Raw genomic sequence first — 18,796 nt, 5'->3', positions numbered from 1 at the left:
CCTGCCTCTAAGAGATCATCTGGCCTGGATTTCCATGCCACTAAGGACCCTTTTGAATGGCCTGGCTCATGGCCCCCTTGGCCTGCTTAGTGCTATGGCCACCCTGGCCTTGCCTGCCTGTAAGAGACCCCCTGGACTGGCCTGCCCTGCCCTGGGGGTCTCTTAGAGGCAGGCCATGGCAGACCTGAGGCAGGCCCAACCAGTGGGTCTCTTCTGTACTCCTGGTCAGGCTCATCCATAGTGGCAGTGGGCCCCTTAGCAGGCCTGGCCAGGGACCATTAGTGGCAGGCCAGGAAATTCAAGGGGCACTGTTAGTGGCAGGACAGACCAGGTAAACCCAGGGGTCTTTTAGAGGCAGGCCAGGCTGGGGGTGCCCTGGGGGCTCTTTCTTTCTTTCTTGGGGGCCCAAGGGGAGGTCAGACGAGGGCCTCCTGCCTGTTAGTGGCAGGGCAGGCCAGGAGGGACATAGGTAGGCTAGAAGAAAGAAGGAAACATAGAAAGAAGGAAAGGAAGGAGAGAGAGAGAGAGAAAAAGAGAGACCCCAAAGAAAGAAGGAAGGAAAGAAGAAAAGAAAGAGCCCCCAAAGAAAAAAAGAAAGAAGGAAAGAAAAGGAAGAAAAGGCAGGAATGGAAGGAAGGGAGGAAAGGAAGGAAGGGAGGAAAGGCAGGAGGAAGGGAAGGAGAGGCAGGAGGAAGGGAAGGAGAGGCAGGAAGGTAAGATGGGAAGAGAAGAAAAGGCAGAAATGGAAGGGAGGAAAGACAGGAAGGAAGGGAGGAAGGGATGGCAGGAAGGGAAGGAAGGAAGGCAGGGAACAAAGGAAGGAAGGAGGGAAGGAAGGAAGAAAGAAAAGAGCCCCCCTAGGCCCCCTCTGGCCTGGACTGACCTGCCTCTAAGTAGCCCCCTGTTCTGGCCTGGCCTGGACTTCCTGTAAGGGGTCCCCTGGCCTGATGTCCCCCTGGGCTCTCAAGAAAGAGAGAAAGATAGAAAGGAGGAAGGAAGGAAAGAAAAAGAAGAAAGCAAGGAAAGAAGGAAAGAAAAAGAACGAAGCAAGGAAAGAAAGAAAAAGGAAGGAAAGAAAAAGAAACAAGGAAGGAAGGAAAGGACGGAAGCAAAGAAAGGAAGGAAGCAAAGAAAGAAAGAAAGAAAGAGCCCCTAAATAAAGATGGAAAGAAGGAAGGAAAGAGGAGGGGAGGGAAGGTTAGGGAAGGTTAAGGGAAGGTTAGGGAAGGGTTAAAGGAGGTTAAGGGAAGGTTAAGAGAAACTTAGGGAAAGTTAAGGGAAGGTTAGTGAAAGTTAGGGAAGGTTAGTGAAGGGAGGAGGGAGGGAAGGAGGAAGAAAGAAAGAAAAAGAGGGAGAGAGAAAGAAAGAAAGAGTCCCATAGGGCCCCCTTGGCCTGGCCTTCCTCTAAGAGAGCCCCTGGCCTCACCTGTCCTGCCACTAAGGGCACCTCTGGCATTTCCTGGCCTGCCAATAAGGGCTTCCCTGGCCAGGCCTTCTTTTAATGGCCCCACTGCCACTAAGGGTGGGCCTGACCAGGCGTGCACCAGAGACCCACTGCCTCAGAGCCACCCTGGCCTGACCTGACCTATCCTTAGGATCCTGCAGGCCTGGCCTGGCCTGGCACTATGGGCCCACCTGGCCCAGCCTGGTTCACAGCCAAGGACCCCCCCTGGCCTGTCCTGGCCGGTCGCCAGGGCCCTGCTTGCCTGTCCTAACACTATGGGCCACCTCTGTCCTGCCTGGGCTTGCCTTTCACTAAGTGCTCCCATGGCTGTCCTGCCCCTAGGGCCCCTGTGCCCTTGCCTCCCAGTAAGGGCAGCCCTGGCTCCTAGGCTGCCAAGGGCCTCCTACTGCTAAGAGCCAGCCTGGCCGGTCATGCCTAAGGACTCACTGGCCTGGCCTGCCACATGGCCCCCTTTTACTGGCCTGACCCTAGCGGACCACTGCCATAGGGACCACCCTTCCACTAAGGGGACCCCTAAGTGCCCTTGACTGGTCTGTCCATGGCCCTCTTGTCCTGCATTCATGCTAAGGGCCCCCCTGGTCTGGACTGACTGCCTCTAAGGCCCTGGCACTAAGGGCACCCCTGGCCTGAAATGACCCTAGGGCCCCCTGGCCTAGCCTGCCCAAGGGACCAATTGTACTGGTCTTCCTCTATGGGCCCCTGAGACTGGACTACTGGTAACAGCACCCTGCTACTTTCTTTTTTTCTTGTTGCTTTTTCTTTAAAGATGACCAGTAAGGGGATCTTAACCCTTGACCTGGTGTTGTCAGCACCATGATCTCCCAAGTGAGCCACAGGCCAGCCCTTTTTTTGTTTGTTTATTCTTGTTTTATTTATTTATTTATTTAGGTTTCTCTTTTATGATTTTTTTTCTTTTTCTTGTTTGCTTTTCTCTCTGGTTTTTGTTTGTTTGCTTGTTTTTTGTTTTGTTTTGTTTTTTCTTACTTTTTTTCTTTGTTGTAGTTTTTCAGGGTTTTTTTTTTTTGCATTTTTTGATTTGTATTTTTCTGTCCTCTTTTTTTTTGTTTTCTCCTTTTTTTGGCACTCTTCTTTTGGTTTTCGTCTTTTTGTTGGGGTTTTGTTTTGTGGAGGTTTTCTTCTTTTGGGGCTTTTTGAGGATTTTTATTGTTTTCATGTGGGTATAATTTTCTTTTGGGGGGGCTTTTCTTCTTTTCATGGGGGGTTTTGTTCTTTCTGTTGGAGTTTTTTCTTTTTTTAAAAGATGACCAGTAAGGGGATCTTAACCCTTGACTTGGTGTTGTCAGCACCATGCTCTCCCGAGTGAGGTAACCAGTCATTCCTATATAGGGATCTAAACCCATGGCCTTGGTGTTATCAGCACCACACTCTCCCAAGTGAGTCATGGGCCAGCCCTGGAGTTTTCTTTTCATTGGGCTTTTGTTCTATTTGTTTTTTTTTTTTTCTTTTTTTCTTTTTTTATGGGGGTTTTCTTTTTGTTAGGGTTTTCTTTGGGGGGGTGTTCTTTTTGTTGGTGTTTTCTTGTATTGGGGGGATCTTTCTTCTCTTGGCATTCTTTCTGTAGGGGTTGTCTTCTTTTGGGGGTTCTTTTGTGGGGATTTCTTCTTTATGTTGTGGTTCTCTTCTTTTTGTTCGGGTTTTTCTGTTTTGGGTGTTTTCTTCTTCTTGTGGGTGTTTTCTACTTTGGGGTGTTTTCCTCATTTTTGAGGTGTTTTCCTCTTTTGGGTGATTTCCTTTTTGGGGTGTTTTCTTATTTGGTGTGTTTTCTTCTGCTTGGAATTTTCTTTTTTAGGCTGTTTTCTTCTTCCTTTGGGTGTTTTCTTCCTTTTATGGGTGTTTTGTTCTTTGGGGTATTTTCTCCTTTTGCGTGTTTTCTCCTTCTCGGTGTTTAACTCTTCTTCTTTTTTTCCCTTTTTTCTTTTGGTTCTTTTCTTTTCTGGCACAACTTCTCAGCCAGCTCTGTCTTCACATGCTGCCCTGACTGCAGCACACTGGTGACCTCCATGTTCCAACTGGTCTGGATGGAGAGAAGCAATCAGTGGCCACCTGATGCAGCTGGACACCCATGGCACAGGGAAGGGAGCACAGGGCACTGGCTCACAGGGTGCCTTCCCAGGTACCATTTTATATGAGGTCTCCACCACCCCAGTTTACAGGTGGGGAAACAAAGGCCCAGGGGTCGAGTGTGGAGGGCAGGCTGGCAGGTCAGGTGGTGCACCAGTCTGATGAAGCCAGCCAAGAGCTTAGCTAGCTGCTCCTGGACCTCACGGGCCTAGGACAGCATGCAGCTGGTGGTGGCATGGTGGTGCTGTGTGCCCTCTGGCAGCTGCCTGTGCTGCTTGCCTCAGAGCCCAGCAGCCCACCATAGCTCCAGCAGCCACTCCTCCTGCTCCCAGTTCAGATGGCTCAGACCCTTATTGTCCTCTACCTGAGCCCAGAGCTGACCCACCAGGCTCTCCAGCTGCTTCTGCCACTGCTCAGCCTCCACCTGCAGCTGCTGTTCTTCCTCACTGGGCCCTGCTGGAGGCTCTGTGGGTGGAGGCTCAGCTGAGAAAGGAATCAGATGATAAGGGATTCTGGTTTCTGGAGTTGCACAAAACCCTTTTCTTGATGCACAGCTCCTAATTCAGCCTCACCCCAGATAATGGCTTAATGTCTAGTCATTCCTCATGCCCAGATGATGGTCAATCATTCAAACCATTTTCAAATAGAGTTCTGCTCATTCTTGTGCTCAAGGCAACTGTGGGTGGCTGACAATGGGCACCCCACCCCTCTCTGCAGATGGGGACACTGAGGCTCAGATGAGCAGACTTGCCATCTGCTGGTGCACACCTCTTTCTCTTCTCCCCACCTCCTCCTAGGCCACACCAGCCCCAGCTTACCTTTCTGCCTGCTTACATCAGCCAAGCAGGTGTCTGGCTCCTGGACCTGATGCAGGTCCTGCTTCTCCCTCAAAGCGTGCACCTGCCCAGAGCACAGGGGCATGAGCCATGGAGGAAGCGGCCACAGGACAGGCTGCCACCTCCCTCTCTACCCCCGCCCCCATAAATCCAAAACCCTGTGCTGCAGCCGCTTACTTGTTGTGGCAGGAACCTGGATGTCTCAAGCTTCTTCATCTGGAGCTTCAAGGCTGCTTTCTCTATCACAAGGACCTGACACTTCCTCTTCAGTTGGGACTGGCGACACTTGTGGTCCTCATCATTGTTCCTGTGGCCAGAGGTGGTGGAGAATAGAAAGAATGAAGAACAGAAAAGACCACTTTGGTGACCAATGCACTGATTTTGCCACACAACCAGAGGACCATGGCATGGGAAGGGGATCCCAGGAACCAAGAGTCACAAGTGACAGTCCAGAGAGTGGACATGAATTGCCTGAGGCCACACAGTGAGATACTGGCACAGCTGGGGCCAGAGCTTGGCTCTGCACATGTTGAAACCTGTGCGTTCACCTCGTCATGCTCATCTGTATCCTCCCATCTCCCACCACATCACCTGCGTGGAAGCCCCCAGACCTGCCCTCCACCGTCCCCCTCCTACCTGTTGTCTTCCAAGTGCAGGTGGAGAGCATCTCACTCTTTCTTCAAGTCACAGTAGGACTGCAAATACAGAAAGGTGAAGTCAGGATTCAGCAAGGAGAAGATGGAGTCAGGGCACGCTAACACTGACACCTACAGCAACTATTCAGCAGTAACATTTCCTCCCCCTGAATCACACTTGACCTCTTTTTCAAGGCATTTCCAATCCCATGTTCTCAGTTAGTTTTACTAAGAACTAAGTAAAGGTGGAAGAGGCAGGGAAAGAGATCTGATTTACAGCTGGTGACAGGGGCCCAGGGATATCAGGTCATGTTGCCATTGTTATGACTGTCATCACCATTGTTTGACTCTGTACTGAGCACGTCACCAGGCACCATGCTAACAATCCATTGAATCCTCACAACCACCATAGGAGGGAGTTACTATTATTATCTGCATTTTGTAGATGAAATACAAAGTATTAGAGGTTAAGTGCTAAAAACACTTACAGATCGGATGTGAACATCCAGGTCTATCTAATTCTCTCAGGCCATTTTTCCCCCAGGGGTAGAGGTGCAAGCATGAGGGCAGGTGGCTGGGCTCACCCTCTCCGCCTCCTTCTGTTGTACAGAGATAGTGGTCAGACTCCACTGCAGCTCTTTCAGCTGCACTCACGTGAGCACAGGCAGCTCGCCAGATGTTCACAGTTCCCTGGAATGACAGAGGTCAAGATGGAGCCCAAAGAACTCCCTCGAAGGCCTGCCAAGGCACCAGGTTGAGGGAGGAAGAGTGCCCAGATTCACACCTGCTTTCTGCCAGACCACATGGTGAGCGTCGGCCTCTTAAGACATCAGTGATCTGAATCTGAGCCTTTGGGAGAAAAGCCAAATGGGTGCTGAGAGAGGGAAAGGAAGGTTCTCTAGGGGACATGAGGGAAGCCATACAGTCCACTCACCTGCAGTTGTTCCTGTGGGGAATTCACCTGCCAACACCTACTCTCCTGCTATAGGAAGAGGAAAGAAACATCTCTTACTGGGGAGGCAGAGATGCAACAGCAAGGGACAGGCCCCAGGAATGCCACCAATGGTCCAGGACAGGCCCACCAGTGAGACCAGATTCTCAGGGATCTTGTGGGGCTGCGGGTGGGGTGCAGGGGTTAGCCTTCTTCAGGTTGGGAGTGGGCAAGACAAGCCTGTGGCCTCTCCACCTGAGTCTTTCCCCAAACCCTCCAGACACAGAATGAGTGAACAAAGAAATCATGTTCCTCTTTCCAGTTCATCCAGAGTTTCCTGGTGCTGTTTTTTCTGTGTGGAGAATCACAGGAAAGTGACCGAGGTTGTCCCCCTCAGCTCCATTCCCCAGACCAGAGTGGTGGGCAGCGGACAGGAAAGGATTTTCAAGGAAAAGCTCACATACCCTATGGGGACGGAAATTGACAAACTCTCCTCAAACTCCCAAGGAAAGAGAATTTGGGTCTTTGTTGGTTTTCACTCACAGCTACAGAGCTGAACATCTGAATCTGGATTCTCTTTAAAAGACAGCCACAGAAACCTCTAGAAATGAAGGCTGAGAAAGGAAAGACTACTCTTCTCCCAGCTTATGATTCACAAAGGTGCATGTATTCACCACGAACCACACACTATGGGACTGGGACTGTTCTTAATAGCAGGGATCCAGGAATGGAAAGGACAGGCAAGATCCCTGTCTCCCTGATGTTGCAAGTGTGCCTAGAAATCTTTCATTCTTAGAGCTGAAAGGGACCTTCAACACCCTCTAATTCTATCTCAGGACACTCAAGCCCAGGCAGGAGAGGTGGCCTGTCCAAAACCAAAGACAAAGCAAAGCAGGAACTAAGTCACGGTGGGAACACAGGGCTTCTGACAACAGTCAGCCTAGTGTTTTCAGCAGGGTGACAGCCCAGGGCATGTGTGGTGAGGACTCAAGAAGGGGTGTCTGGAGAAGAGAGAATAGGCAGACAGGGCAGTAACAGAAAGCCATGCTGTGTGGTCTGGGGTCCCTCCCACTGAGACCTAGGCCCCCCAGCACCCCATTCTCCTTTGTCATCAGGGGCCCCCAGCCCTTTTCTTCAGAGTCCCAAGGGGAAATTGGAGCCCAGGACTGGCAGCATGGAATCAGGGGGCCCCACTGGACTCTTACTAATTCCTGGATCATGTTCCTTTGATGTTTGTTTTCAACCTAACTGGAGTACCGGGCTACTGCCAGATCTAGATACGGGCTCTGAGGAGTGTGCAGACAGGAGGAGTTGGAGGAGGTCTAGGGGGAGAGGTAGAGAGAGCAATCATTAGGGGTGGGGTGGGGGCTGTCTTAGCTGGCAGCAGGGCACCCAGCCCCCACCATGGGAGGTGGTCAAGAGACTGGCCTGCAGGGGCACGTACCTCCAGCTCCTTCATGTAAACTAATGTCACAAAGGCCTCCCCACTGATGTCACAAAGGCTTCCCCACTAATGCCACAAAGGCCTCCCCCCTGATGTATGATGTGGGCTGGAAGAGATTAGAGCGCATGTGGGGACGCTCTGTCCCCCCAATGGCTAAGCCCTCTGGTGTCCTTTCTTCCCCATCAGCTGGCAAAAGTGTCTTTCTTGCCTCACCTGGACCAGACCCTCCTCCTGTAGCCCCTTTGTGCCCACTTCTCAACGTCTCTCTCTCCTATTGTCCCTCCACTCCTGAGCAGCACTTGTCCTGTACTTTTTTTTTGGTGGTGGCTAGTACAGGGATTGAGCCCTGGAACTTGGTGTTATCAACATCATCCTGTGCTTCCTGAAGCTGGATCCAGTGAGATAGCCAAGCTCATGGTCCGTCTTTTGTGTGTAACTTCAAGGGAGAAGACTCAGAAAAGAGTCCTAAATCATATTCCTAGCAGAGAGGCAGGATTCAAACCCAGTTTTCTTACCCAGTCCCTGACACTTCTTCCATGATGCTTACCATTACCCTCTACTGTGTCTTGAGCCCCGTTCCCAGGAGACTGACCAGCTGAGACTCACCTCCTTAGGCAACTGGCACCCCCCAGATGTGGTTGAATGAGGATCACTGCCAGTTTTCATTTTGTTCTTTGCTCCTGGAGGACCACCAGGGCTGTTTCTACATTGGTAATCTCTTAACTGTGAAAAAGAAAAGCAGTAATATTCAGGAGACCTATAAGCCCTTATACTTGCATCCTACTTTACCATTTTACAAAATACTTTTACTTATACCATCTGATTTAATCCCACCAACAACCCTACAATGTGTTGTAGTGATCACTAAATGGTTGAAGAAATGGAATGATAACATGACTAAAAAAAGGCAATAATGGAATTTTAACTTCAGTCTTCTGGGGCTTTGTCATGAATCAGCAGCTGCCAGGTGGCAAAATACAAATCAGACATTGGGGTCCTCTCTTAAAGAGCTATGAGAGCTGCACACCAGTACTTCTTTAATGTTTATGTCAATGTATACTAATGGCAGAAGTCATGAGGGCACACCCCTAGGGATCTGGGGACCTAACAAAAAGAGGACAACTGAAGCATCATTTCAGAGAGAAGTGTATTATGATCTTACAAATCTAGGTGAATGTCACCCTTAAGTTCATTAATAGATTTTTTTTCTCTCTCAAAAGAATCAAGCAAATCTGATGCTTCAGAAAGATGCCCCCATGAGTCTTGTGGCACCCCCAGATTGAGATGATCTGGGCAAGATTCAAGCTGTGAAGTTCAGTTGCCCAGGATTTGTTCCACAGAAGATAAGCACATCTCCCTCCAGAGAGCACTGACTGAAAGGCGCTCTGGTCCCAGAATCCTAGGGAATTCTGTGAGATACAGACTCAGAAATAAAATGTAAAGTGTCTCTAGAGAGTAGAAATCTGGGAGAAAACCAAACCAAACTCATTCTCCCAATTGTCACCCAGAGATATTGTCAACATATTGAGCTTACTGGTGAAATGTGGGCTTTTCAGCAGGTATATGTCTAATTGAAGGGAGTAAGAAGCCAGAAACCTCTCAGCCCTGGTTCCCCTAGTTCTGAGTGCCCTTCCAAATAGAAATTTGTGCCATGACTAGAGAACCTGGAAAGAGGGTGAAAATACTTAGGGGTCATCAGTTCAAAGGCTGGGCTACAAGCAGTAATGACAGGGGACAGCAGGCAAGGGCAGGGGCTGGGCTGCTGAGGGGGCAGGGATGGCTGAAAAAACTGGTGAGGGGAGTCAATAGGCACAGAGGGGCAAGCCCCATGTGCCTCAGAAGTGACACCGAGTCCTGCCCCTGTCCCACCATCAGAGGGGCCTTGGGCTGGGTCTGGGGCCTGCGACCCAACATGCTATACCTTTCTCTTGGCCACAGTCAATTTCCTCTGTCAGGTCTCCTCTGACATCTTGGCTCAGGGAAAAGGAAAGGCGGGCCGCTTCATCACCATCCAAGCACTGGGGAATTGCTTCCTTCAGCTAACAGTGCAGATGTGCAACTGAGCTAGAGCTGGTGGGAGTGGGTGGTGCTAGGCAACACTTCAGTGGGCATGGCCGCAATGCTCATAGCCCATTGGTGGATGGGAAAGATGAAACTAATGGGGGCATGGCCAGGACACAGGGAAGGGTGAAGTCACAATGAAAGCTGTGATTGCTGGCCCCGCCCACCCCAGGGAGGGGTCCCCCTTTGGGGAAGTGGGCAGGGCTCTTGCTTGGTGCCCATGCAGCTCTTGTGTGACCCTTCATGGTGGTTGTCACAGAATTTGAGGCACCCAGCAGAGCAGAGAGGCCACCTGGATTTCAGGACATGCCTCTGGGTTTCCAGCCACTCCCTGAGGTCTCAGTCACCCTCCTCTGGGCTATCCCCTGGAGGAAAGTTACTGTTGCCAGTTAGACCTATTTTCAGCACCAACAAGGGGAAAATGAGACCACAAGGGGACTGGCTTCAGCAAATCCAGTGGCTGGGCATGCTCAGTAGAGAGCACAGAACATTCTCTAATGTGCCTGGTGCATATGATAGGATCTGACCAATGAACACGCTCCAGGAAGAGACTGAATGAGCACATGTAAGATTAAATGTTACATAACTGGGAGCCATCACTTTAACTGAATATTCATTAGATAGAGAAACTATAAAAGCCGAATCCCAGCTGAAGCGGGTGGTTGCTCACTTTCCTGGAGGCAACCTGCACTCTGCTGACTGAGGGGTGTGTACTGTACTTTGTATCAAACTTACTTTCAGCAAGTGGCTGCTCAATCTCTTGAACCAGCCTGCACTTTGTACTGAATTTTAAGTATGTTTTTCTTGCTTTTGTGTTAGACTCGATGTCTATACTGAATAGTATTGTGGTTGTTTTCCCATCTCATTTCAAATCCTCTGAGTGCATCCTCTGAACAACACATATGAGATCACCTTATGCCATGTGCTGGTGACCTCACAGATGGGGCAGGTAAGAGGGGACTCACTGCCTCCTGTTTAGGAAAAGCACAGATAACTGTGCATTGCACACACATCTTCACTGCCTCACTTATTAATCCTGTAAGAGAGATCCCTGAAAATAGAATCACGGAACAAGAACATTTTATGGCTTTTGGTTTTAATTTCCCAAGTGGCTTTCTAGAAGTTTCCAATTTCCATGTGCCAGCAGTGCGGGGCAGGGCCCGCCTCACCACAGTTTTTTCAGTGCTTCTCAGAGCTGTGTGTTTGGTTCTAAAGTATCTGCCAATTCGATATGTGGAAAGGGCCACCTCTCATTCCTTAAGTGACTCTTACCTTGATCACTGATAGTGTTAAACATTTTTCATGTGCACTGATTTGTGTATTTCTTATTTTGTGTTTCTTGTGCTTCTATATACTATTTATTATTTGTTTGTACATGTCCTTTGCCCTCTTTTCTATTTGGGTCTTTTTTTAAAGGTCAATTTCCTGCTTTCTTTAGATAGGAATGTATTGACTATTTATATGTCAAGTTGTGGCAAATATTTTCCCTGTCAATTGTTTTAAAATGAATGTGGTGGCTGGGCCCCTCAGTCCCAATGCCTCCACCTTGGGCCTAGCATGGGCGGACAGACCCTGGTTTTCCCTGAGTAAACCTCTCCAGGACACCAGTACCTCTCTTCAGATGGGGTGAAGGGAAGGAAGTGGGAGAGCTGATCCACGATGGCACTGTGTTTCCAAATCTCTCTCCATTAGTTCTGGCACAGGCCCAATTCATGGCTGGTCTTTCTTTCTAGGCAGTCATTGCTCCTTCTAGACCATAGGGGCTCCTATGGAGGAAAAGCCAAATGGCTTGGCAGGGTGGAGAGAGCCTCTTCTGCTCTGGCTTCCATGGCTTTTCTACCCTTCGCTGCCTCTAGCCTAGACTTCTCCTGGGCTCCAGCCACACTAAGCTGCTCACAGATCCCTGAGTGGGAAAGACATTCTATCTTGGCTCAGCTTCCTTCCCTATAAGCCTCCTGCTCATTTCAGGCTCACTCGAGGCACCACTCCCCCAGGGCTGTGTCTGCAGAATTGGGACTGGTCACTGGTGACTAGGGGACAGGATCAGGCATCAGGTAATGCCTCCCCAGGCACTACCCGGTGCCATGTGGCTGGAGCTGCTGGCCTCTGCTCTAATGCTGGCCCTGAGGCTGGTGGCGGGAGGCAGAGGGGCTGGCGGGGCTGCCTGGTACCTCCCAGGGAATGTGAAATGAGGGGCCAGGCTAGGTGCCCCTTAGACCATCACAGCTTCAAGACTCTGCGATTCTGGGTCTGAGAGCATCAGCGTCAACCACCGATGCCCGGGCCTGGGGTGACTGCAGGCTGGAGTGACTGCCCACTGAGGATCCAAGTAGCAGGCTGGTGGAATGTAGTCATTTACTGTCCGTGTTCTGTGTCAGGCAATAGGGCCAGTGCAGAACTTTTTTTTAAAGAAATGTCTCTGCAAACCCAAACCAGATCAGAGGAGACGCAGAAGCAGCTGCCTCAGCAGAGGGATGGTGGCACGGCAGTGGAGAACTCCAGGGGGCCACTCCAGTGCCCAGCTGGCCAGTGCCCGGGTCATAGTAGATGCTCGGGGAGCACATTTGAACTTAAATCAACAAACACAAATCATATGTAAAGGACTGTGCTCACTAGAGATGCTAGTTATCGCAAAACCAGTCTCCCTTAGTTCAGTCTTTATAGAACCCCACTCTTCACTGAGCACCTGGCTACCTGAGTAAAAATTATTTTTCTGAGTGTATTAGCCCATTTATGTTGCTTATAACAAAATACCTGAAACTGGGTGATTTATTTTAAAAAAATGAAATTTACTGCTTACAGTTTCTGAGGCTGGGAAGTCAAAGTCCATCTGGTGATGGTGACAGCAACCCAGAGGTCTCACATTGCAAGATGGTGAAAGCAGAGAGAGCAGAGAAAGGCAGACAGATGCTCTTCTTCTTTTAAAGCCCCCAGAACCATGCCCCTCACCATTTGTAATCCATTTACTACTGCATGGTCCTACGATCCAATCACCTCTTCAAGGCTCCAAGTTTCAATTACCATAATAGGATTTCCCACCTCTTACAGTCACAGTGGGAGCTTAGTTTCTAATACATAAAACATGGGGGATACAATTCAAGCTTCAGTGATTTTTGGGGGACATAATTGAATCCACTACAACGAGTCACCCTTGAAGTAACATATCACTATCTGACCAAATTCTGATCAGCAAGATGGAAGTGGTGGTGTCACGGGCAGCTTCCAGGAGCATTCCATAAAAGACAGCTGGGCACGTCCTCCCTCCTGCTGGCTGGGATTCAAATGTGATGGCTGGGCCTGAGCAACCACACTGGGCCAGGAGGCAAGTGTGTGACTCAAGACCACACACAGCAAGGCAGAAGAATCCTGGGTGTCTGAGGACTCACACAGGGCAACTTCTGCAGGGTCATCACCAGCACTATCAGCCCACACATACCAGGACACAGGGTTCCTCTTCTGTGAGAGACACAGCATCAATTTCCCTGCTACACCTTCCCAAGTTTGGGAAACACTTCTTCCCACAGCCCACAAAGGGCTTCCCTCCCCTCGGCCTGTGATGAAAACAAATGGGCTAAGTGTTCTTCCAACCCGCTGCCTGCAGGTAAACTTCACACACCTAGTCCTCGTTTCTTAGCTTTTTGATGGTCAAATACCTTATTCCTCCTTCCCCCAAACCAAACCCTGGCCACTGAAGTCCTTGGTTTTCAAGACATCATCTCTCCTGTGGTGTTCCTGAGACTATTTTAGGATCAAGACAGAGGATTTGACTTTGTTTTCTGTCTCTGAATTTGGCCTCTAAGGGTAGAAAGAAAAGCCAAGAATAATAAAAATAATAAATATTTCAAAATATTTTCCTACAACAGTAAGATTAAACAGATCTACTAAGTCTCAGAAAATGCTCAGGGGTGAAGCAAAAGAAAAGAGAAAGCCAGCAGACTCCAGAAGAAGCCAGGCTCCCCGGAGCTGCACGTTCCATGGAAGCACCACCCTGGAACTTTGGTGTTGAAACCTCTTCTACTCGGTGTCCCGTTCCTTGCTGCTGAAAGCATCCTGACTTACTCTCAGGGGCTGCATTATGGATTTGGCTTTGAGGACTTTCTCTGTGATAGTGTCCCCTCTAAGAGGATTCACGGGAGATCATGATGTCTGGCCTCCCTTTTACAAATAATTGTGCCTGGTTTTCTCACTGGACACCATGAATCATTGTACTTGGCATTTGTTTTTAATTAGGTAGGGTGAGACATGCAGACACAGAAATGACCATCATGAAGGAAGTCTGTACTCACAGATCCCTAAATACAGGAGGACAAGTCACTGTGCAGGGCACACAGGACAGCCCCAGGGTCACACAGGAGGCAGATGTGGGAGGAAGGTGAGCAGAGCCTTTAGTGTGGTTTCCTCTGGAAGGAAGAGGGAGGCAGGGCAAGCAGGCTTAGGGTCGTCTACTTGGAATAGTTTACGGGGCTGCCCCTGGTTGCCCATACTGGACCTGGGTGATTGGGGCAGGGGGCGGTGGCCCAGAGTGTGAGAGCCCATGGTGGGGGCAGGTCGGCTCTGGACTGGTTGGTTTGCACAGGCAGGTTGTGCTCAAAGCCTAGTCCTTACCTATCTGTAGGGATTGGCTAGCCCTAGGACAGGCAGTTCTTCAGGCTCAGTGTACCAAGCATCAGAATAAAAAGACATGATTAGCATAATACTACACCTGCTTGCATCTCCTCTTAGCATAAACCGTTAGTAATCCCAGAACCAGACTCAAGGCTCCCTTTCCACTTGCCTCTGTACTAATCTCACTCCTAGACTTAGCCTCCTAAACCTCTGCATCCCAATTTCTTCACTTGTTTTTATTTTATCATTTATCATCTTGCTTGAACTATCCTAGGTCTTTTCTGGAATGAGACAGTGTACAAATAAGTAAACAGAGAAAGAAAGCATCGCAGCCTCCTGCAGGACTTGCACACTGTGAGTGAAAGCACACAGCAGTTCTATAAGAAGCTGTCATGGACCCTGCAGAACCACATTGCAGCTTGCACGAGAGGCGCTGTGGCTAGACACAAACGCGACCTCCTGTTGTACTGCCCAGAGTAGGCACATATTACACACTTCATTTAAAATAACTCTGTCTTGGAATTTAGTCTTGGGGCTGAGGAGGATTTACTTAAAGAGCTCTCTGGAGAAATGGGAATGGCAGGTGTCTTAGTCTGTTTGGGCTACTGTAACAAAGCACCTTAGCCTGGGAGGCTTATAAACAGGTATTTAATTCTGACAGTTCTGGAGGCAGGAAGTCCAAGATCAAGCCATGGAAGATGCAGTGTCTGGTGAGGCCCCTCTTCCTGTGTCCTCACTCCTAGGCAAGCTCTTGTTTCCTGTAAGGACACTAATCCTGTTCACGAGGACTCCACCCTCATGACCTAATCACCTTCCAAAGGCCATACCTCCTAACAATATCACCTTGGGGATTTAGGCTTCAGCATATAAATTTGGGGGAACACAAATATTCAGCACTTAACATTTGTTGGATCTGTCAAGGGAACATTCAGAGATGAAAAGTATTCCAAAAGGAAAAGAAGTTGATTTGCAAAATGGGGCAAGGGAGTAGATTTAAGTAAGACTAGCTTATCCAATACCCCCCCCACAAAACCCCAGTATTTAATATTTTTAAACCCCCCACAAGATTACCATATTTGCACCTTCCTCTTCATGGTCAAAAAACACCAACTCCTTGCTTAATTATCACCCACAATGCTGTGTGACTTCCTCAGACATCACAGGTGAGGTTGTTTCAGCTAGGGAGTCCAGGTTTATGGGAAATGCTCAAAATTTTGTTATTGGGGGGCCAGACTAGACAAAGTGGCTGTACTATTTTTGTGTTATGTGAAGGCTCAAAGTATTTCTATCTCCCCAACTGTGGAAAGCGATCTGCGCGCACATCATTGAGGACAGGAGCTGAGCAGAGCAGCCATTCTCACATGGTGAATCACGTGTTTACATTTCCACCCATTTCTCTCATTATAATATCATTTTGGGCCCTCCAGAGACATGATCAAAATTAGTATCACTCCTAGGGGTACTCAGGTCAGGAAATAAATGGAGCGGAAAGGAAAAGTGGCTTCAATAAAGGTGACACCTGTCATTTCTCATTAAAGAAGATAAGAGACTAAATCGCACCAAGGTTGCTGAATTCTGGCTCTGTTGGCTTTTTTATCCCTGAAGGCCCTATGAGACAAGAGTCATTACACCTGCTGATCTTAATGAGTAAAAGAATGTCCTGAAACATTGTTACGCTTGGTGCTTCCTCCCCTCCCAGTGACTCTCTCCACATTAAAGAGGCTGAGTTTGGGGTGAGCAGAGGGCAGCCTTGGCTTTGACTTCTAAGCCAGGGTCTTAAAATCCATGCCTGAGACAGTTTCCAAACTGGAGGCTCTTATTCACAAGCACCTGCCATTCTGAGCAGAGCAACAAGTGTACTGAAATCTCACAACAGACTCAGAGCAAAAGGATCACACACACACAGGCATGCACACGCACACACTTGTACACCCACACACATGTGCACACGTGCATACACAGGCATAGACACAAGCACATGCATGTGCATAAATACATGCACATGGACACACAAGCACACACACACACACAGCTGCATGCATGTGCACACCCACATACACACGTACACCCCCACACATGAACATGCACACACATGAGAATACCCACAGAGCCTTGGGAGTCTTAGCCTGTCTTCTCACCCCTCCTGGAAGAGAAAGGGACCTTCCAAGTGGGGCTGGGGCCTGTTCTTTCGAGAAGCCCTGACTCTGACCTGGCTCCTGTCCTGATCACCTGGAGCCTCTGAGATGCCCCTGCCATTTTTATTCATTGATTGAACAAATAGTTGCGGAACATCTATTCCGTGCCTTCCAGAACAGAGACCATGTCAGCCTTGGGTCCTTGACACGCACATGAAAGAACAGATCCTCGGCTTGCTCAGGTGATGCTAAGGGGCACGCTACTCTCCTGTCATGCTGGCTGGCCCTCACGCTGCCACTTAGTTAGGAGGGAGACTTGGAGGGTACTGCCTTGGGCTGAACTGCATCCCCTCAAAGCTCACCTGCTGGAGCCCCAACACCCAGGACCTCAGAATGGTACCATATTTGGAGACAGGGCCTTTGAAGAGGTAACTGAGTTAAAATGAGGTTGCATGGGGGTCCTCTTCCAATATATCCTGTATCCTCATAAAAAGGGGAAACTTGGAGGCAGACATGCACACAGGGAGATCACCAAGGGAAACACAGAGACACCGTCTGCAAGACAAGGAGGCCTCAGGAAGAACCAGCCCTGCCATGCCTGGATCTCAGACGTCCAGCCTCCAGAGCTCTGAGATAGGAAGCTTCTGTAGTCTAAGCCCCCAGGCTGTGGTGCTTTGTTACAACAGCCCCAGCAAACCAATACAGGCCCCAACTCCAGCACTTTAAAACTCTCATCTCATGACACACACTGGTGTTTCCTGAGCATTCGGAAGCCCATCTTGTTTTAGTGTCTGTGCCTCTGCGAGAGACTTCATGGGTCCCACCATCCTACTGCGGGTGGGAGGTCTTCAGCAGGGGGTGGGTTGGGTGAGATGTGGAGTCTTTGGCTTTGGGAGAGCTGGTCTTTCTGTCCCACCGATTCTTCTGAGGGTTATCTGTTAGGGTGCCTGCACACCCATAAGCCAGTGACCCTCTTCTTTGGACAGTTTCTTTCCTCTTGCCCTCCTATCTATGAGAGTAAAGTCTCATTGACCATGTTATAACTAGGGGTCCCATTCCCAGACATTGCTTACTGGACCAGGGACAGAAACTGACTCCAGCCAGATTTTCTCAGTCCTGGAATTACCCATTAGAACAGAGTGCAAACTGAGCCTTTACCTACGGCTGGGCCTGAAAGTGTAAATTTGGAGCAGAAGGGTATCAGTGTTCCAAGGTGGGCCAGAGGGACAGTGAAAACCATCTGCCTGAGGGAGGAGCAAAGCAGGTGTCCCAAGAGAAGGGCAGCATGCACGGGGAGGTGGCCAGGCCCTTGGCTGGTCCCTCCCAAGGCCACTGCGTCTCTGCGTCCCACGACGATGTCCTCCTGGCTTTCCTTGCACTGGCTGGGCTGCTCTCTGAACCGGCGACCAAATCTCTAACCTACCTCCATCTCTTCATGTGGCCCAACACCTCCAAATACTAATTTTATGGCTGAAAGCTATTTTCATAATCCAGAACCATTTATCTATTTCTTAATGCAAGCATAGGAATGCTGATTTCTTTTTTGTTGGAAATAAATGTAATAGTTAAGTGTACATGCTCTGTATTAAGCCAGACATGAATTCAAGTCCTAGAGCTGCCACATCCTTGCTGTGTGACATTGGAGAAGCTTCTTAACCTTCTCAGCCTTGGTCTCCTCATGTACAACGTGGGGACGTTAACAGCCCTCACCTCAACAGGTTGCGGTATAGAGTGGTAGGTCTCTAGTAATGTGGAAATAGTCACAATATCATCACCTCTCTTTGATACAGTTACAGATGCACGATACTGTTTAATTACCTGTATCTATTTGCACTGGGAAAAAGATCTAGACCTAAACACAGTGAAATTGGATCTCTGAGTGATTTTCACCATATTTCTTCTTACCTCTATTTTCTCATTTGACAAAAATAATTGCTTATATCAAAGAAATTAAGGAAAATACATTCCTCAGTGGGGGCCTGATATTTTCTATAAGCATGTCCATTTGTCATCTCTGAAGTTCGGCATGACCTTGAGGCTCACTTCAGGTAAACACTTCTCTTTAAGAACAGAGTGAAACACTAGTTACAGACACATTTTATGAAAGCACCTGCAACTTGAAGTACCTCTCAACTTCAGGGGTGGAGGGAGGGGAGGCAGGTGGACAGGTAGCGCGTGGCCAGGAGTTAGAGGTCGACTGCAGGCGTGTGTGTAGGATGCTCATGTCCGAGCCACGCAGCATTTCTGTGTGCTTGAAATTTTTCATAATAACATAAAGGGGAATCCACAAATGCGTGCAGGGTAAAAGCTGAAGTGGGCAGAGAAGTACAGCACGGGAAGACAACAAGTCCCTTTACCTCTGCTCCAGCCTGCTTGTCCCCCCAGGTGCCTTCTGGATATTGCCAGTGTCACCCCCTGGACATTATCCCCTCGCTTTTTAGGGGAGGCCCAGAGACGCTCCACCACTTGCCGAGATCTCAGTACAAGCCAGTCTAAGCCCTCATCACCACGTCCCTGTCATCCAGGGCTTTCAACTGCCCAATGCTCCTCTCTGCTCACCCACCCGCAAGGGAGAGATGGTAAAGCCCAGGTACTCCCAGCC

Source organism: Cynocephalus volans, chromosome 9, assembly GCF_027409185.1.
Source record: "Cynocephalus volans isolate mCynVol1 chromosome 9, mCynVol1.pri, whole genome shotgun sequence".
Classification (NCBI taxonomy): Eukaryota; Metazoa; Chordata; class Mammalia; order Dermoptera; family Cynocephalidae; genus Cynocephalus; species Cynocephalus volans.
The sequence above is the reverse complement of the archived record's forward strand: the minus strand, read 5'-3'. Positions refer to the sequence as shown.